The 22,179-nt window shown below is 38.1% G+C and overlaps 1 pseudogene; it reads left to right on the top strand.

Annotated features, from left to right (window-relative positions):
- The first annotated feature begins 16,312 nt into the window (after positions 1–16,312).
- Positions 16,313–17,211, top strand: LOC128043852 (non-homologous end-joining factor 1-like; annotated as a pseudogene).
- The last annotated feature ends 4,968 nt before the right edge of the window (positions 17,212–22,179 follow it).

Below are 22,179 nucleotides of genomic sequence, written 5' to 3'. Positions count from 1 at the left end.
TTGAAGAAAGAATAACTGGGTCATTTTGCTATGCACTTGATCCTAGGACAGTGTTGTAGAAGTAATCTATAAAAAATAAATCTGTGTTTTTTAAAATTAAGAGGTTTCCTACACAACAAGAAGTTTTCACATATGTAACAACAAATTACAAACATTACAAATATGTGTAATGATGATTTATAAACATTACTTGGGTCCCTTACAAAATGTAATGAGGAAATTTTCTGCCTTGCTTGCCCAAAGAAAGTTCGCTCTGATAATATAAAGGATTTTTCTTCTCTATTTCAATAGCTTGTAGACTAAGTTTCTGAGTTATTAGTCATATAGTATTGATAGAAATAATCAAGAATCCAAGATGCTGTCTCATAAAGTATTAGTAGAAACTGACTGTCATGATATGTGCATGGGTGTGTGAGAAAGTGATTTTTTTGGCCTCTAACTTGTCTCTCTCCCACCTCTGCAGAATGTCTAATGCAAGATGCTTTCTCACTGTATTCCAAATTCAGTGATTATCTTGACATATGGCGCAACAATAATTTAACATTTTAGTGGCCATCCTGGTACGGTTTTGGCATCTCACATATGAGACACCTAACAAAACCCTTAGAAAAGAAGGGAGAGCAAGTATCAAAAGAAAGTTAATTTTTTGTTATTATGCTGAGGCTTTAAAATGAAGCTCTCAATCTAGAATATCTTCCCTCAAAGACTTTCTAGTAAGGACCAAAGAAAAGAAACCCTTATCCTTTAAATCATTTGGAACATGTCTCTTATGTTCCAAGTTCTATACCCTACTTTAATCCTATTCATATGGCTTATGGCCCTTTTCCTACTCTCCTAAATATACATGGGAACTACCTTTTTACTCAAGATTTTCTACAGAATGATCCCACCTTAGGGTTGACTTCAGAAGACTTTCAAAAAATATTTTAAGGTATCTCTGAGAGCTGACATAAAAGTAATCACTGTCCTCTATTTTCATAAATGGACAGAGACCAGAAATAAAGTATTTAATAGGAAAACAAATTGGAACAGAAATATTCTGACTTGAATAATCATTATCTCTCATAAAGACAAATATTTTTTGAGAGTCTTAGAAAACTAACACATTAAGAACAAAATCAAAGTCTTGACAACAACAAAATAAAACAAGAAAAAAATATATATAAAGATCATTGTATCCATCTAGTTAAGGCTATGGTTTTTCCAGTGGTTATCTATGGATGTGAGAGTTGGTCTGTGAAGAAAGCTGAGCGCCAAAAAATTGATGCTTTTGAGCTGTGGTGTTGGAGAAGACTGTTGAGAGTCCCTTGGACTGCAAGGAGATCCAACCAGTCCATTCTAAAGGAAATCAGTCCTGGGTGTTCTTTGGAAGGAATGATGCTAAAGCTGAAACTCCAGTACTTTGGCTACCTCATCCGAAGAGTTGACTCATTGCAAAAGACTCTGATGCTGGGAGGGATTGAGGGCAGGAGGAGAAGGGGAAGACAGAGGATGAGATGTTTGGATGGCATCACCAACTCAATGGACATGAGTTTGAGTGAACTCTGGGAGATGGTGATGGACAGGGAGGCCTGGCGTGCTGCAATTTATGGGGTTGCAAAGAGTTGGATACAACTGAGCAACTGAACTGAACTGAGGGTACTTACAAATATTGCAAGAAAAATGTCTCTGTCTCTGAAAGAGCCAATACTTTATATTAGAAAGACAAAGCACAAAAGGTATAATGGCACAAAACTACTGTCTAGGAAAAACTCCCTGCTTCTCATTTACTCACTACACACAGAATACATCCAAACACTCAATACTGCTTTAACTCTCATCACCAAATGTGTGGGTTTATTCCCACACCGACCATATCTCAGACACCAGGTGTCTTATAATTCGGTTTTGATGTTAACTGGAATTAGTAAAGACCCCTATGACTGCCCCACTACCACCACCACTTCAGATGCCAATTGAAAGTCCAGGTTCCTATCTGTGTTTCTGAGCGACTGGTTGTAAATCAGAGATTCCCACACCCCTCTAATTGGGTCTGATTATTTGCTACAGTAGCTCATAAAATTCAGGAAAACAGTTTACCTACTAGATTACTATTTACCATAAGGGATATTAAGTGATATGAATGAAGAATCAGATGAAGAGAAACACACATGAGGTTCAGAAAGGTCCTGCACACAGGAGCTTCTGTTCCCATGGATTTGGGACGTACCACCCCTGCAGCACGTGGATGTGTTCACCAACCCCAAAGCTCTCTGAACCCCATACTTATGGGATTGTTATGGAAGTTTCATCAGGTGCGTGCCTGTGTGTGCACATGCTAAGTCATTTCAGTCATGTCAGACTCTTTGCAACCCCACAGAATGTGGCCCGCCGATCTCCATCTTTGGGATTCTCTAGGCAAGATAACTGGAGTGGGTTGCCATGCCCTCCTCCAGGGGATCTTCCTGACCCAGGGAACATACCTGCATCTCTTCTGTCTCTCCTGCATTATCAGGGGGGTATTTTACCACTAGTGCCACCTGAAAAACTCCCTTTCATGGAAGATGGTACATTAAAGATCGCTGGCTATTCAAAATTATCCAAAACTGATAAAAACTTAGGGAATTTCTAGGACTGATTGGGTATTGTAGACACTGAGTACTCAGATTTGCTGAAGTAGTAAAATTTCATGTGATTTGACTAAGTACATTTTTTACACTTTGTCCATGTAATTCTAATATGCAATGTGGATTGAGAATCTCTATACTAGAATATAGTCAAAAGAGGACAGGTGAATAGAACAATGACACTTCAGTTCCCAAAGACAGAGTTTCCCTATTATATGTTTTTGTTTTTTTAATAAAAGAACAGTTATAAGATGATTGCCTAGCAGTAAACATCTGAATGTTTTCCTGTAAGACATGAATCTTTTGGTTCTTTGCCTCAGATTCAGCAGGTGAGTTTCTAACATTTGAAAGAGTTTTGAATAAGATTAATTTGTAGAATTTATCTTGTAAATGAATTACAGATTTCTATAGCAAACAATGATTCTGCTATGATATTAGTTGTATCTATCACTTAGGAAAATGACAATTGACTTTTCAAAAATGGAGTTTCCTCTGGATACTTACGAAATAATGAGAAGTTTTTACTTTTACTACATAATTTTTTCCTAAATTATATTGTGCCATTGTAAAGTTTTTCTAATTTTTATAGAGGTTTTTGCTGTTGGTTCTATGTGTAATGTATTACTCATAAAGAAATAATAATATTAATAATAATTATTAAAAGTAACATCTCTAAGCATATAAAATGCCACTGAGTAATTTAGCTATACTTTTTAGATTTATTTTTGTTGTTAATGTGCCTTTTTATGAATTAAAAAAGTAAAATAAAATTTCCATTTAATATAGAAAACAAAATGTAATGGTCACTTCTTCTCCTCGTCAAAACTTACCACTAATACTTCAATTAAAAGTAAATAAATTTTTTAAAAAACTTACCACTTGTCAAGTATTTAAGATAATTTTTGTTGCTTTTGTGCCTATATATCTATATTTGATTCTGCATATATACAAGACACACATATACATATATAATCTTCACACAAAAGTACATTACTTAATTAATAGTACACTAGTAGGGGTAAGAGTGCCAGCTATGATGAACCACACAGAAATGTGGCCGAGAGGAGCTACCCCTCGACCAGCTCAGGGGCGGCAGTCGAGAGTGTCAGGCTGTGATGGCACAGGAGTGGCTGAGAGGAGCTACCCCATGTCCAAGGAGAGTGGCTGCGCAAGCACAAGAGGGCCAAGAGGAGCTACTCCAGGTTCAAGGTCAGGAGGGGCCGGCGGTGAGGAGATACCCCTTGTCCAAGGTAAGAGAAACCCAAGTAAGACAGTAGGTGTTGTGAGAGGACATCGGAGGGCAGGCAGACAGAAACCATAATCACAGAAAACTAGCCAGTTGGATCACATGGACCACAGCCTTGTCTAACTCAATAAAACTAAGCCAAGACTTGCAGGGCCACCCAAGACTGGCGGGTCATGGTGGAGAGGTCTGACAGAATGTGGTCCACTGGAGAAGGGAATGGCAAACAACTTCCGTATTCTTGCCTTGAGAACCCCGTGAACAGTATGAAAAGGCAAAATGATAGGATACCAAAAGAGGAACTTCCCAAGTCAGTAGGTGCCCAATATGCTACTGGAGATCAGTGGAGAAATAACTCCTGAAAGAATGAAGGGATAGAGCAAAAGCAAAAACAATACCCAGTTGTGGATGTGACTGGTGATAGAAGCAAGGTCCGATGCTGTAAAGAACAATATTGCATAGGAACCTGGAATGTCAGGTCCATGAATCAAGGCAAATTGGAAGTGATCAAACAGGAGATGGCAAGAGCGAACATCGACATTCTAGGAATCAGCGAACTAAAATGGACTGGAATGGGTGAATTTAACTCAGATGACCATTGTATCTACTACTGTGGGCAAGAATCCCTTAGAAGAAATGGAGTAGCCATCATGGTCAACAAAAGAATCTGAAATGCAGTACTTGCATGCAATCTCAAAAATTACAGAATTATCTCTGTTCGTTTCCAAGGTAAACCATTCAATATCAGAGTAATCCAAGTCTATGCCCTGACTAGTAACTCTGGAGAAGCTGAAGTTGAATGGTTCTTTTAGAACTAACACCAAAAAAGATGTCCTTTTCATTATAAGGGACTGGAATGCAAAAGTAGGAAGTCAAGAAACACCTGGAGTACAGGAAAATTTGGCCTTGGAATACGGGAGAAGCACGGCAAACCTAATAGAGTTTTGCCAAGAGAACACACTTGTCATAGCAAACAACCTCTTCCAACAACACAAGAGAAGACTCCACATGTGGACATATCCAGATGGTCAACACTGAAATCATATTGATTATATTCTTGGCAGCCAAAGTTGGAGAAGCTCTATACAGTCAGCAAAAACAAGACCAGGAGCCAACTGTTGCTCAGATCATGAACACCTTATTGCCAAATTCAGACTGAAATTGAAGAAAGTAGGGAAAACCGCTAGACCATTCAGGTATGACTTAAAATATCCCTTATGATTATACAGTGGAAGTGAGAAATAGATTTAAGGGCCTAGATCTGATAGATAGAGAGTCTGATGAACTATGGATGGAGGTTTGAGACACTGTACAGGAAACAGGGATCAAGACCATTCCCATGGAAAAGAAATGCAAAAAAGCAAAATGGCTGTCTGGGGAGGGCTTACAAATAGCTGTGAAAAGAAGAAAAGTGAAAAGCAAAGGAGAAAAGGAAAGATATAAGCATCTGAATGCATAGTTCCAAGGAATAGCAAGGAGAGACAAGAAAGCAAGCCTTCCTCAGTGATCAATGCAAAGAAATAGAGGAAAAGAACAGAATGAGAAAGACCAGAGATCTCTCCAAGAAAATTAGAGATACCAAGGGAACATTTCATGCCAAGATGAGTTCAATAAAGGACAGAAATGGTATGGACCTAATAGAAGCAGAAGTATTAAGAAGAGGTGGCAAGAATACACAGAAGAACTGTACAAAAAAGACCTTCATGACCCAGATAATCACGATGGTGTGATCACTCACCTAGAGCCAGATATCCTGGAATGTGAAGTCAAGTGGGCCTTAGAAAGCATCACTATGAACAAAGCTAGAGGAGGTGATGGAATTCCAATGGAGCTATTTCAAATCCTGAAAGATGATGCTGTGAAAGTGCTGCACTCAATATGCCAGCAAATTTGGAAAACTCAGCAGTGGCCACAGGACTGGAAAAGGTCAGTTTTCATTCCAATCCCAAAGAAAGGCAATGCCAAAGAATGCTCAAACTGCCGCACAATGTCACTCATCTCACATGCTAGTAAAGTAATGCTCAAAATTCTCCAAGCCAGGCTTCAGCAATATGTGAACCGTGAACTTCCAGATGTTCAAGCTGGTTTTAGAAAAGGCAGAAGAACCAGAGATCAAATTGTCAACATCTGCTGGATCATCAAAAAAGTGAAAGAGTTCCAGAAAAAAACATCTATTTCTTCTTTATTGGCTATGCCAAAGCCTTTGACTGTGTGGATCACAATAAACTGTGGAAAATTCTGAAAGAGATGGGAATACCAGACCACCTGACCAGCCTCTTGAGAAACCTGTATGCAGGTCAGGAAGCAACAGTTAGAACTGGACATGGACCAACAGACTGGTTCCAAATAGGAAAAGTAGTATATCAAGGCTGTATATTATCACCCTGCTTGTTTAATTTCTATGAGAAACTCTGGGCTGGAAGAAGGACAAGCTGGAATCAAGATTGCCGGGAAAAATATCAGTAACCTCAGATATGCAGATGACACCACCCTTATGGCAGAAAGTGAAGAGGAGCTAAAAAGCCTCTTGATGAAAGTGAAAGAGGAGTGTGAAAAGGTTGGCTTAAAGCTCAACATTCAGAAAACGAAGATCATGGCATCCGGCCCCATCACTTCATGGGAAATAGATGGGGAATCAGTGGAAACAGTGTCAGACTTTATTTTTTGGGGCTCCAAAATCACTGCAGATGGTGACTGCAGCCATGAAATTAAAAGACGCTTACTCGTTGGAAGAAAAGTTATGACCAACCTAGATAGGATATTCAAAAGCAGAGACATTACTTTGCCGACTAAGGTCCATCTAGTCAAGGCTATGGTTTTTCCTGTGGTCATGTATGGATGTGAGAGTTGGACTGTGAAGAAGGCTGAGCACCGAAGAACTGATGCTTTTGAAGTGTGGTGTTGGAGAAGACTCTTGAGAGTCCCTTGGACTGCAAGGAGATCCAACCAGTCCATTCTGAAGGAGATCAACCCTGGGATTTCTTTGGAAGGAATGATGCTGAAGCTGAAACTCCAGTACTTTGGCCACCTCATGCGAAGAGTTGACTCATTGGAAAAGACTCTGATGCTTGAGGGATTGGGGGCAGGAGCAGAAGAGGACGACAGAGGATGAGATGGCTGGATGGCATCATGGACTCGATGGACGTGAGTCTGAGTGAATTCCAGGAGATGGTGATGAACAGGGAGGCCTGGAGTGCTGCGATTCATGGGGTCGCAAAGAGCCGGACACGACTGAGTGACTGAACTGAACTCAACGGAACTCTGCATATAAGTTAATTAAGCAGGGTGACAATATATAGACTTGATGTACCCCTTTTCCTATTTGGAACCTGTCTGTTGTTCCATGTCCAGTTCTAACTGTTGTTTCCTGACCTGCTTACAAGTTTCTCAAGAGGCAGGTCAGGTGGTCTGGTATTCTCATCTCTTTCAGAACTTTCCACAGTTTATTGTGATCCACACAGTCATAGGCTTCGGCATAGTCAATAAAACAGAAATAGTTGTTTTTCTGGAACTCTCTTGCTTTTTCAGCGATCCACCGGATTTTGACAATTTGATCTCTGGTTCCTCTGTTTTTTTGTAACTAGTCTGAACATCTGGAATTTCACAGTTCATGTACTGCTGAAGCCTGGCTTGGAGAATTTTGAGCTTCCTTTAGCAGTGTGTGAAATGAGTGCAATTGTGTGGTAGCTGGAACATTCTTTGGCATTTCCTTTCTTTGGGATTGGAAGGAAAACTGACCTTTCCCAGTCCTGTGGCCACTGCTGTTTTTCCAAGTTTTCTGACATATTGAGTACATCATTTTCATAGCATCACCTTTTAGGATTTGAAATAGCTCAACTGGAATTCCATCACATCCACTGACTTTGTTTATAGTGATGTGTCCTAAGGACTACTTGACTTCACCTTCCAGGATGTCTGTCTCTTAGTGATTGGTCACACCATCATGATTATAGGGGTATGAACATCTTTTTGTACAGTTCTGTGTAGTCGTTCCCATTCTAATTTTCCTCTATTTCTTTGCATTGATCCCTGAGGAAGGCTGTCTTGTCTCTCTTTGCTATTCTTTGGAACTCTGCATTCAAATGGGTATATCTTTCCTTTTCTCCTTTGCTTTTCATTTCTCTTCCTTTCACAGCTATTTGTAAGGCCTCCTCAGACAGCCATTTTGCTTTTTTGCATTTGTTTTTCTTGGGAATGATCTTGATCCCTGCCTCCTGTACAATCTTATGAACCTCTGTCCATAGTTCATCAGGCACTCATGAATAGTATGAAAAGGCAAAAAGATAGGACACTGAAAGATGAATTTCCCAGGTCAGTAGGTGCTCAATATGCTAGTGGAGATCATTGGAGAAATAACTCCAGAAATAATGAAGGGATGGAGCCAAAGCAAAAACAACACTCAGTTTTGGATAGGACTGATGATAGAAGCAAGGTCCAATGCTGTAAAGAGCAATATTGCATAGGAACCTGAGATGTTAGGTCCAGGAATCAAGGCAAATTGGAAGTGGCCAAAAAGGAAATGGAAAGAGTGAACATCAATATTCTAGGAATCAGCAAACTAAGATGGACTGGAATGGGTGAATTTAACTCAGATGACCATTATATCTACTACTGTGGGCAGGAATCCCTTAGAAGAAATGGAGTAGCCATCATGGTCAACAAAAGAATCCGAAATGCAGTACTTGGATGCAATCTCAGAAACAACAGAATTATCTCTGTTCATTTCCAAGGTAAACCATTCAATATCACAGTAATCCAAGTCTATGCCCTGACTAGCAACTCTGGAGAAGCTGAAGTTGAATGGTTCTATGAAGACCTACAAGACCTTTTAGAACTAACACCCAAAAAAAGATGTCCTTTTCATTACAGGGGACTGGAATGCAAAAGTAGAAAAGCAAGAAACATCTGGAGTAACAGGCAAATTTGGCCTTGGAGTACAGAATGAAGCAGAGAAAAGGCTAATATAGTTTTGCCAAGAGAACACACTGGTCATAGCAAACAACCTCTTCCAACAACACAAGAGAAGACTCTACACATGGACATCACCAGATGGCCAACACTGAAATCAGATTGATTATATTCTTTGCAGCCAAAGATGGACAACCTCTAAACAGTCATCAAAAAGAAGACCGGGAGCCAACTGTCGCTCAGATCATGAACTCAATGCCAAATTCAGACTTAAATTGAAGAAAGTGGGGGAAATTACTAGACCATTCAGGTATGACCTAAATCAAATCCCTTATGACTATATAGTGGAAGTAATAAATAGATTTAAGGGCCTAGATCTGATAGACAGAGTGCCTGATGAACTATGGACAGAGGTTCGTGACATTGTACAGGAGACAGGGAACAAGACCATCCCCAAGAGAAAAGAAACTATAATGCAGAGATTAAAGAAGGATCCTGTTTCTCCTGAAGGAACATACATAACAATATTTTTGGGTTCTTCTGGCAGAACTAAGGCCTCCCCCCAAGTGGAGGATGATAACTTCAGGCTGAGTCCAAGATTCCTGGAGCATCACCCCGTTACCTTACCACCAAGGAATCAGAAGGAAGTCACACACCCTACAACCTTCACCCCAAATTTTGCCTATAAAAATTTCTCCCAAAACCATCACAGAGTTTGGGGTTTTGCGGGCACATGCCAGAGGTTCTCACCTGCAATAAGCTTTTCTCTGTCCCAAATGCCTAAGTGTTTGTTTGTGTGACCTCACTTGAGCACAGGCTTTTGGATTCTGTTACATTTGTAGCTTTTTACAACCAGCTTTGAGGATCTCTATCTTTGTCTTTCTTGGTCAATTTTTTTTTAATATATGGTAATATGTTAGTTTTTCTTTTATATTCATTAGCTTCTCAAACTTTAATATTTCTTGTTTCTTTCATTTAAAATTTAATGGATTTATTTATTCATTTATTTTTTAGGAATAAAGGCCGTTTTCCTGACATCCATAAATGGAATTTAAGCCACGATAATTTCCAGCTTTCACCTTGTGTTTTTAATATTCATTTATTCTTTCATGCAGAAATTATTTTAGAAAAATGATGCTCAATTTTTTATATATCTCTAAATTGAGCTTCTTGTTTTATTACATTTTGATCAGAATGGTCTTTGCAACATGTTTATTTGGAACTTACTAAGTGTGTCTTTGTGACAGTGTATGATTTTTAAATTATAAATTAAATACCAAAATCAAGATTTTTATACAAATGATTTATAAAGTTATGATGCACTCAATCCTCTGCCAAGTCAGTAAAAACAGTATTCCAGAGGTACAGTGTAAAATACTATGGAACTTCTAACTTAATTTTAGAGCTCTTTATGATGACCAACTAGTACTTTTCATGTAAATACTGCAAATGTGAGAGATAAAAGGTGATACCTGATAAACATTTGATCCTTTTTGTAGATTCTGATATTTTCAGCAATCAGGTTGTATATCTAAAGAAATAACTTGTCTATGATTATGTCTTAAATGTTAAACTTTTCCCTTTTCTTCTTTCTGAAATATGCTTCATCAGAGAGGGGACTTTCTACTAACACTAATACTATAAATATCCTTTGCCCTTTTTTGTGGATAAAAGCAGAGATAATTAAGTTTAAGTTGTTCATCACCTCTCTTTATGTGTGCAGCTTCACAAGCACCCCATTATTGGTTAACTGCTTAATACTGGAGGATGGGAATTCCTGACACCAAGTGACATCTCATTAGCATGAACAGCTGGAGCCTGAAATGGAAGGCACCATAGGGACTAATTACCTGAAAAGATTTAAATAGCAAATACCTACCAGAATCTTTCTCACAGAAAGCAAAGCTCTGTTCACTCACATGTAAAGCCTCTGTATGCCTTAGACTAATATTTGTTTGAAATTTAAATGTTTTAAAGTCTCTTCATTGTAATGTCCTCTGCAAAACCTATCCAGGCCGGTTGCCTCGTTCCCTCTGTCTTATACTGTGGTATGATGAGCTTAACCTGGCTGGTGTATTTGATGTGGCAGATATCAGAATCTGTGTCAGTGGAGACCTCAGAGAAGCCCACACATTTTCTCATCACTGCTGTTTGTGAGGCAGAAGGAAGCCAGCTAGATGTATTTGACTAGAAGATAATTAAACATTTGTCAGCCACATTTAAACAAGATTTCTGGTCCCAGGGTTTCTGGGCTCTAGAGGTTCTTTGAAGCCTCTGAAATTATAGGTAATATTTTTTGTACATATGTCTATTTTTTTTTTCAGAAGTAGGTTCCCTTGAATTATATACATCCCGAAGTATTAAGATGTCCCCAAATAAGTATTACTGTTATATATCCTACCCTCCTCCAAGTATTAAGGACCACTCCCCTTGTTATTTCTTATTTTTTCAAATTAGAGAAAAATTACCTGCATTTTCAAAGAAAAAAAATAGATGTGACATATTTTTGAGGGGAATGAGCAGGCTTATCTGATAGAAAGGAAGAGAGAGAGTGGTTGTTAGTTTCATAAGGCAGAATTCACTGATACAGGTCAATAATGTCAGTGGAATTTTTTAGCATCCTGCAATAAAATGAGAAAATACAATGTTCTCAATTTTAATGATTGTCTTTTAATCTGAAGTTATAGTTTGCTGTATTTAAAATTTAAATTCTGATTCCTTTAATTGAATGATAGTGAAGATAGTTGTATAGGGTTTTTGTATATTTTTGTACTCTTATATGGTAAAATTCCCTTGTGGCTCAGCTGGTAAAGAATCTGCCTGCAATGTGGGAGATCAGGGTTTGATCACTGTGTTGGGAAGATCCCCTGGAGAAGGGAACAGCTACCCAGAACAGTATTCTGGCCTCAAGAATTCTGTGGACTATATAGTCCATGGGATTGCAAAGAGTTGGACATGACTGAGTGACTTTAACTTTCATGGTAAAATTCTAAAGAAAAGCCATGCCCTATTTTTCAATCTTTTTTTTTTTTTTTAAAGCTGTGAAACTCGAAGCTTGGCCATTATTGCTCAATGTTATTCCCACTCCTATAAATGCCTTTCATATTGAGAGTCACTGTCTTAATCAGTCATTGGTCTTATGGTGATGAACCACTTGCCCAAGACTGAGTGGTTTCCTGGGACACAGGGCATGCATTTTTCAGGAAAAAAAAAAAAAAAAAACAACACTCAATGAAAACTACAATGAAACCAGTCAGGTTTTTCACTGAAGGAAAAAAAAAAAACAGTGAAAATTACTGAAATCCATTGACATTAATAAAACTTGATGATTTAAACAATCATCTAGGTGATAGGCATATATGGCAGTACATGAGAAATATATATCTGTATCTCAAGACAGCAGTGTTATATAATGATATGTTTTTTTTTTCTTGACTTATTTTATGACTTCTAAGTCATCATTCTGAGTGTGTCTGTGTGCGTTAGTCGCTCAGTCATGTCCAACAATCTGATGATTGCTCAAATCATATTGCATTTTATACCTTCACCTAGACTGATTCTGGGGCTTCTCTGATGGCTCAAATGGTAAAGAATCTGCCTGGACTGGGGAAGATCCAGGTTCAGTCCCTGAGTTGGGAAGATCTTCTGGAGAAGATAACGGCTACCCACTCCAGTATTCTTACCTGGAGAATTCCATGGACAGAGGAGTCATGGGGTCGCAAAGAGTCAGACTCAACTGAGTGACTAACACTTTCACTTCCTGTTTGTTTGTTTTCAAACTGATTCTAATGGTACCCATTTCCTAAGCTTTCAAATATTGGATGCTTATGCTTGGGTCATTTTCATGGGAAAAGATAGAAAAGGCAGCAGTGTGATTCTCGATAACCTCTTACCTGTGATTTTACATATTACTCAGTCATCTAGCACAGCCTTCTAACATATGTAAACAATGCTTGCAAAATTTGTGCTCTTTCAACGTGTGACTATGAAAAAACAGTCTTTGCCATTTTAAGATTGAATAGATGAACTATTATGTCCTATGATTCACATTATTTGAATAACTAATGTGTGTAGATACATATGATTGCTATATTTACATAATTATCTACACAGTGTATTTTTAAGGTGTAAAGGGTTTCAGAGGAATACTAAGGATAATTTTATGTGTCAACTTACCTGGGCCATATTACCAACTATTGGAAGAAGTGAAATTTTAGTCACTCTGTCATGTCCAACTCTCTGGGACCCCATGAACTATAGCCCAGCAGGTTACTCTGTCCATGGAATTCTCCAGCAAGAATACTTGAGTGGGTAGCCATTCTCTTCTCCAGGGGATCCTCCAGACCCAGGGATCAAACTCAGGTCTCCTGCATTGTAGGCAGATTCTTTACCCACTGAGCCACCAGGGAATGTCAACTAGTTGGGGAAACATTTTTCTGGATGTTGTTGTGAAAGTGTTTTTGAGTGAGATTAACATTTAAATAGGTGTACTTTGGATAAAAGAGACTAGCCTATGTTATGTGAGTGGGGCTCATTCAATCAGATGAAGGCCTTAACAGAACAAAGACTGCCCTCTCCCAAGCAAGAGGGAATTTTTCCTTCATTTTGCTTTGGACTTGGACTGTGACTCTTCCTTGGAAGTCAAAACTGTCAATATATTCTGAAGATTTTAGACTTGACCTTCACGATTATGTAAGCGGCCAATTCCTTAAAATAAATCTCTCTATGGAAACACATCTTGCTGGTTCTGTTTTTCTGATGAGCCTTAGCTAATACAGCAAATATATCTTTAAGTCATTGTTGTTCAGGAACCATTATCTTACCAGCTCCCCATGTTAAAGGGAGTGGGAATTTTTACAATGTATCAAAAGTGCAAAGTTATAATTAAAAATTACTTTAAATTTGCTGTCCATTCACCTAAATAATGGGATAGTTTGACTGTCTCTTAGGAACAGTGCCTGAATAGAACTCACTAAATATAAGAAAATAATGATTAAAAATCAAATATAAAAAATTGGAAATCTCAGGATAAATAAGTAGCTATTTGTTGGTATATCAATACCATACGGAATTTATGTGGACTTAACAGAGGTGTGGTTAGTGAACTTCAGCAAAGATTAAAGTTGGTGTTAATCCATATGAAGCTTTAATGTATGAAAGAAACAGAATAAGAAAAGACTCTTTTAAAAAAGGTTAGATTCAGACAAAGTTCAAAAACAAAGTATTCATTAACTATACAAAAGAAAAAGGAATATATTTGAATGATGGGAATTCTTAATGATTATTCTTGAGTATAGAAACTGAAAACTAACAAGACAGAATTTGACTAGTTTACAGCTCTACAGTCAAAGTATCAGTCTTGGTGATTGGTAACCTATTGGAAATACTTCAAACCATATTTTCAAGTTATGTTTTTACTAGCCAATTACCAAGAAAGCTGATTCATTGGAAAAGCCCCTGATGGTGGGAAAGATTGAAGGCTACAGGAGAAGGGGGCTATGGAAGATGAGATGGTTAGATAGATAGCATCACCCACTTAATGGACATCAATTTGAGCAAACTCCAAAGAATAGTGAAGAACAGAGGAGCCTGGTGTGCTACAGTCCACAAAGTCGCAAAGAATCAGACACAATTTAACGACTAAACAACAACCAAGAGAGGATAGGTAATGTTGGTTTGAGAGAAGAGTAAGTGTTAAAATAGAGTAATTGAAGAACACATTCTTTGATCAGAGACCTGCAGAAACAGATAATCAAGAAAACCACATGACTATTGGGAAAATTTTCCAGGCCCAGTGCACAGTCTCAAGGACCTGAGTCAAGAGCATGCTTTGTGTGTTGAAGAACAAGGAAGCTGATTTTTAGAACAGAGTGAAGAAATAGGAGATGTTGTCAGAGAGCATGGGAAGGAAAGAATATATGTAAGGTTTTGTGCAATTTTTAAGGGATTTTACTGTTAATAAAATGAGAAATAGCTGAGGGTTTTGAGTAGAGGTGTTACAGATCTTACTTTTTAAAAATATCTATTCTGAACATTTTGAAATAAACATAAGTAATGATAAATATTTTATTGTACCTATCACTTGAATTTTCAAATAGAAACATTACAGCAAACAGATTAACTCCAGAATTTCCCTCAAGAGTAACACATTTAGAAAAGAAATTTTGAATCTGTCTTTCCTATAACTCATCCTATGTCCAACAAGAACCTTGATATTGGGCTCTATTCATGCAATTCACTGGCTTAAAAAGTCACTACTGATTTCTACAACAGCTAACCTCCATTTATTTGCCTGATTTTCAACTACCACCAAATCAGTTTTCTTCATTATGTTTCCATGATCAGAACTTTTTTCCACCGTCTTTCCTATCCAAAGACTTATAATTTCCAAGTTTTCTTTACCAACCGCTCCTATTCTCACCAGTACTGTTATCTTTCAGCACTTTCATAACCATACCATTCTGGACCATACAATATTATAGAAACATTTCTTTCTTCCTCTTCTTTTTGTTCCCCCAGCTCTTGGCTTAACAGAAGGAAGGGAGACAGAGGTAATTCCCCATAGTATGTGTCTCTCATGTTGCCTAGCAAGTTTCAGTCTCCTTTATGTCAATATCTTTATTACAAACCTGTTTTACCATCTTAGTATAAACATCACTCTTCTCTATGAATATTATTTGTTGTGTTCCAGTAAAATACTTATGTGGCTATTCTTAGATATTTACAAGAATTCAGGATACATGCCTAATATGATTTCAGTCATGCCCCCCTCTTTCTACAACATAAAGACAATATAGATATGGGAACAATGACAAAACAAGTCAACACTTTATTACTGGTTTGCTTTCAGTCTCATAATCCAATTCCAGAACACTGTTAATTTGTCTAGACCATTTGAAGGAAACCTTAATTAGCTAACTTAATCAGTTTGCATGTCCTAAAAGTAAAAGTAGTACAACTCCCCAATTTATAGATTTTGCCAAATCAAACATGAGACTTAAAACTTACTCAATGAAAAAAGCAAGCATGACTATTAATAAAAATGTGAGAGTTAGACCTAAGAAAGCTGAGTGCGGAAGAATTGATGCTTTTGAACTGTCATGTTGGAGAAGAGTGATGGAGAAGGCTCTTGAGAGTCTCTTGGACTGCAAGGAGATCAAACCAGTCAATCCTAAAGGAAATCAGTCCTGAATATTCATTGGAAGGACTGATGCTGAAGCTGAAACTCCAATACTTTGGCCACCTGAGGCAAAGAATTGACTCCTTAGAAAAGACCCTGATGCTGGGAAAAATTGAAAGTAGGAGGAGAAGGGGATGATGGAGGCTGAGGTGGCTGGATGGTATGACTCAATGGATATGAGTTTGAGCAAGCTCGGGGAGTTGGTGATGGACAGGGAAGCCTGGCATGCTGCAGTCCATGGGGTCCCAAAGAGTCGAACATGACTGAGTGACTGAAATGAAATTGAATTAATAAAAACACACCGACCTTTTCGTTTGTGCTGGCGGGCCAGCCTGCCATGGGGAGGGTGGGTGAGAGCTCCCGCAGCCACTCACAATGGAGGAACTGGAGCAAGGTTTGAGATGCAGCCGTGTGCACGGCTCCAACTTGCTGATAACTCCCTCCTGGCCAAGGCCTATATCACCAGGCAGGGCTATGCCTTGCTGGTTTCAGATCTTTAACAAGTGTGGCAAGAACAGGTGTACACTAGTGCGATTAGTCAGCGAGCCAAGGAACTGAACAAGAACCTGACTGCTCCTCCCGAGGCTTTTCTTTGACATTTGGATGATCTGCTTTGCCCATTGTTGAAGGATGCTTCTTGCCCTGGCATAGCTGCATTCTCCTGTGACTGTGTGGCAGAGGCACTGACACTATGGAGGCAGAGTAAGTGTTCTGGTCTCCCATTCTACTGGAATTTCCACTGCATCCTAGCTAGCCCTTTGGTGGTCTCCTAATGTTTGATTTGTCCTCTGATGGGCACGAGTCTGGCATTGCAGTGCCAGGTGAGTGACCTAACAATGATGCTTCATATGATAGATCTAGAGATCCAGGACTACCAGGAGAGTGTGGCTACGCTGAGCCAAAACTGGTTGAAGACAGAGCCACTTGAATAGACTTTCTTCTTGGAACGATTTATGGTGGAGAAACTACCAGAGACATGCAGTGTTGGTGATGGAAGATCCTTCGTCACAAATCTGCGGAGTCTGGATATGGCAGTCACCAGATAAGAGATCCAGGTGGGACAGAAACATCAGGATGCCGGAGATCCCCAGACCTCAAGCAGCGCCTTCTCACAGGGAACTGATAACCAACTTCTGAACCAGCCAGAAGAGCCTGTCTCCTCGGTACCATCCCTCCCAGGACCTGGGAAGGAGCCCACAGTTCCTTCAGCCCAATGCAGAGACCTCAGCTGTTTGAAAGTGCAGAGGAAGAAGCTAACAGGGCTCTGCAGTTAACCTGTCTCCATCTCAACTGCTAAGAATGGACTCGGAGAGGAGTTTCCTAGTGTCTCCTTGGAAGGAGATCCTGTGGCAGCAGCATCTCTGACACAGAGTTATCCAGTCAGGGACTCCACCATAAGGGCCAGATAACTGAAGCTCATGTTGACAGGCATGGCCACTGTTAACAAGGGAATCCTGGCTCCAACCCATTGGGTTCTGGCCTTTCTTGTCTGAGTGGAAGACTGTCTCTGGGAATCCCACACCCTCCTTTCTTTTAGTGAAGGTTCTCTAGACTCAGGATCTACCATGGACTTTCGGTATACGGGACAGGTCAGCAAAAAGGCACAACGTACCTTTGTCTGTCTTTCCAGAGTCCCTAGCTACTCCCAGATGCTCCTCAGAGACCAAGTACTCACATTCCTGAAAAAACAAAACAAACAAACAGAAAAAACACATTGAAATCAGAAAGGAAAGAATGTGTGGGCAAGTAGTAGTATTTAATGCTTCCAAATGGATAATTTAGATGTCAGTACCAATCTTCAACCAAGTATAGGCAGCAGGCATACACCAGTAGCTTCTTGAATGATATAGAGTTCAAAGGAGAAAAAAACCAAGCCTGAACCAAGCCTAAGCCTGAACCAAGCCTGACTGTTAAGCAAGATCTTTTACCATAGATGTGTATAATAAAGAGAACTAAGAAAAAATATGTAATTAATACATGTTGACTTTGTAACAAATTCAAGATCTCTACCTTTTAAAAAACTGATTTGACCACTTGTGCTTGAATCAAATTGATCAAAATTAGTTCTTCACTTCTCTTTTAAAATGGAGAGGATTTGCCTTTGATCTTCACTGGGGATGAATTAGAGTGGGGGCAATTAATGAGGAGTGGAGGAAGATGAAAGAAGACTTGAGTGCTTCTTAAAAGCTAATTGTGTATTTATTCAATCCCATGTTGATTAGTTGTCATTAGAGCCTCTTATTTATACTTCAGGATAAACTAGATTTAGTTGTTTTTTTTTTTTAAAGTCACCAAGTCACCAATAAAGAATATTTAATTCAAAGATTTTGTTATTGTATTTTTTATTACATGTGAAAGTATGACCAAGTTTTCATTTATAATTATTATAATATTTGGATAGCTAATATTTTAATAATATATAATTATTCAATTGTCCTTTTAAATCACAGAAAAAAAGCTATTTTTCTTTCAACAAAATATTTTTGTTGCAGATATTAAGGCAATTATCATTTTATCTGGAATTTCACTGTTAATTTTTAATTGTTTCCAGATAGAATTTGGAGTTATTTCATCCTTCAAATAACTTACTGTATTGTGCAATTACAATGGCATGGCAATTCCAGGTCTTGGTTTACTTATGAGTTTAAACTTTGTTTTAATTCCATTAGAATATTTTTAAAAGATTTGCTAGTCATGGCTGAGACTTACCTACCATCAGCTATGTAAGAACTTGGAGCATATTGCACAGCTCCAAGTGTATGTATTTAATATCAGTTCTACCAATTATTTGTCTTTAAATAATCTAGTTTTTATTTTTTAGAATACCTTAAATGCATTTTTAGGGATATTTTGCTTAAAATATCTTTTTTGGATTCTTAGGTGGCTATTAAAAATGTCTTCATATTTTTTCCACAATGTAACAATTTTTTAAAATCAGGCATTTATAAACAACAAAAAGTATTTTTGTATTTATTATGCAGCATAAAACTCATTTTCCTATAGATTTATACTATTCTGACTTCACTTAGATTATTAAGTGATACTACTTTAAAATAATTAGGGTAGTAATATTGCATCATCTGTTAGTCACGCAATAATTTTTGATCCACAATTATTTATATTTGCTGTTTGGAAGAACTGTGATTAAAATTCATTTCACTAAATTTGTATACATTTTAGAGCTGTAAATCAAATGGATTTATACAGCTTTTTTCTGAGTGTTACTGCTTCAGAAGATTCAACTTTTGACAATCGTTTTCACATAGCTCTATTAAGTAATAGCATCAAATTGAATAATCTAAACCATTCTGTCTTATGCTATAATACTTTTCAAGAAACTAATTCACTAAACATCTCAGTTGCTTTACATCTTGAGAGCATTAAGAAGTGTGCTGACTTATTCAAATTGTTTCATGAATTAGCTGTAATAAAAGATGATTTGTGAGAGAAAACTTTAAAAAATTTTTATAAATGTAACAAAAGAAAATCATTTCAAATAAATAAAACATATTTAGATTGCAATTAAAATCAATTATGCCTAATTTATTTGTAAATGTCTCATACCTGGATTAGGCGTCCCTGGAGGCTCAGTGGTAAAGAATCCACCTGCTAATGCAGAAAACACATTTTCAGCACGTAGTCTGGGAAGATCTCCTAGCAAAGGAAATGGCAACCCACTCCATTATTCTTGCCCATAAATCTCCACTAATGGAGGAGCCTGGTGGGATACAGTTCATGGGGTTGCAAAGAGTCAGATACAACTTAGCAACTAAATAACAACTGGATTATAATTAAATACATTAAAACACAATTATTTTACATAACAGTGTTTGTGTTGCATGGTGTCTTACACTGATTCAAGATTACTACTCTAACAAAGATTAAAAAAATCAACCCTTGCTGTTTTGTAAGCTCCCACAAATAATCAGAGACAGATGATTATAATATTTCACACCATATTTCTTTTTGAGAATATAAATAGGAAATATTCTAAAAAGTTTTAAAAGAATATGCTTATAATACTGTATAAATTATTGAAAATAGTAATCATAAACATGAAGTGAAGTGAAGTTAAAGTCACTCAGTTGTGTCTGACTCTTTGCAGCCCCATGGACTATACAGTCCATGGAATTCTCCAGGCCAGAATGCTGGAGTGGGTAGCCTGTCTCTTCTACAGGGGACCTTCCCAACCCAGGTCTCCCATATTATAGGTGGATTCTTTACCAGCTGAGCCACAAGCGAAGCCCAAGAATACTGGAGTGGCTAGCCTATCCCTTCTCCAGGGGATCTTCCTGACCCAGGAATCAAACTGGGGTCTCCTGCATTACAGTTGGATTCTTTACCAACTGAGTTATGAAGGAAGCCCAATCATAAACACAGAGCAAAATAAATTTTAGAATGTATAAAAATAAATGTATTATGACTATTTGATATTTTTTAAAGAATTCAAAGTTGGTTCAATGTAAAATAAGTAATTCATAGTTTTCAGACCAAAATTTTCCCATTTATGTTATTTAATAATCAAGTTTAGCAAATATACTGGATGTGTAATCAAAATGAAAGGGCCAATTTCATTATCGTACACCTGCAAGCAATAGTTAGAAAATATATTTAGAAAAAACGCCTGTGAGGGATGCTGCAATATACTGTCCATATTCCCCTGCATGAATGAAGCACTCTTAAATAGCCCAACTAATGAGTTTTTTGTGCTCAAAGAGAGCCTCTGCTTTCATCTCCTTTCACAGATTGCCTCAGTCAAAGAAAACCACTTTTGTCAGGCCGACACACTTTCCCAGACCCTCATGTATAATGACTGATCAATAGGAGTATTAAGACCTAATCACCCGGGACCTGGTCTCCCTTTAAGGCCACCTGGTCTCTCTTTGTGTAATACCTAGAGCCCACCCACTCAATAGGCTCCATACCACAGTTCAGGCTTTTTTTTTTTTTTTCTGTCATGGTAACATTTATTTTGAGAATTTTCAAGACTCTAGTTCCACAAAGCCAAAAGACTCTTTAAATTGATATCGTCTCTTGTCTTTGATGGGTGTGCTGTATGTTCACATCAGACCCTTTGTGACCCCCATGGATTATAGCCCACCAGACTCCTCTGTCCATGGAATTTTCAGGCAAGAATACTAGAGTGAGTTGCCATTTCCTACTCCAACGTACTCTTCCAGAGCCAGGGATCGAACCTGCATCTCCTACACTGGCAAGCAGATTCTTTACCACTGCACCACCTGGGAAGCCCTTTTGATGGATGGTGCAGTGGTAAAGAATCCATCTGCCAATGCAGGAGATGCAAGAGACATGGCTTCCATCATTGGGTCAGGAATATCTCATGGAGAAGGAAATGGCAAACTATTTCAGTATCCTTGCCTGGAAACCCATTGACAGAGGAGCCTGGTGGGCTACAATCCATGGGGTCTTGAAAGAGGCAGATGCAGCTATACATGCATGCACTAGTGATAGATGCAGTGATATTATTTTCTTCCTAGTCAGTCTTCTCTTGCTCTCTCTCTTTAGCCGCTAAGTCGTGTCCAACTCTTGTGATCCCACGGACTGTAGGCTTCCAGGCTTCTCTGCCCATGGGATTCTCCAGGCAAGAATACTGGAGTGAGATGCTATTTCCTTCTCCAGGAGATCTTCCTGACCCAGGAATCGAACCTGGGTCTCTTGCATTGTAGGCAGATTCTTTACTGCCTGAGCTATAGCAAGTCAATCTTAAGACTTGCCAAAACAGGGATGATATTCCTTCCTTAATGGGTTCACACTTCTCTGTCCACAGCTACTAAACCTATCATCTCTGATGGAGTCTGGACAGCTGGTATGTGGTCATCACTGGAAGAGATCATGTTCTAGAAGTAATTATGACCTAAAGAATTCAAGAGTAAACATGTTTAGAAGATGTGTTGTTCTATACCACATTATAAAATGGTAAATTTCACATAGCAAAAGAGGAATTTTCATTCACATTTTCCTACTAACTCTTGGTAAAATGTCCATTTGTGGTCATTACTAAGAAAGCATAATAATGACTTCTGAGAACATCATTGTAAATACTCACCCAGGGTCTTCATATCCTAGGATTGACCCTGTATTTTGCTAGGAAAGATATTCATATTAGGAATAACAACAATTTCCATTTTTTACATTTTCATCCTTTATAAAATCTATTTAAAATAAATTACATACTTTATATTTTTGAAGATAAAAAAGAATGTCTTTATGAATCTGAGATA

The sequence above is a fragment of the Budorcas taxicolor genome, chromosome 2, assembly GCF_023091745.1.
Source record: "Budorcas taxicolor isolate Tak-1 chromosome 2, Takin1.1, whole genome shotgun sequence".
Taxonomy (NCBI): Eukaryota; Metazoa; Chordata; class Mammalia; order Artiodactyla; family Bovidae; genus Budorcas; species Budorcas taxicolor.
Note: the sequence above shows the minus strand (reverse complement) of the source record. Positions and strands in the feature narration are given on the sequence as shown.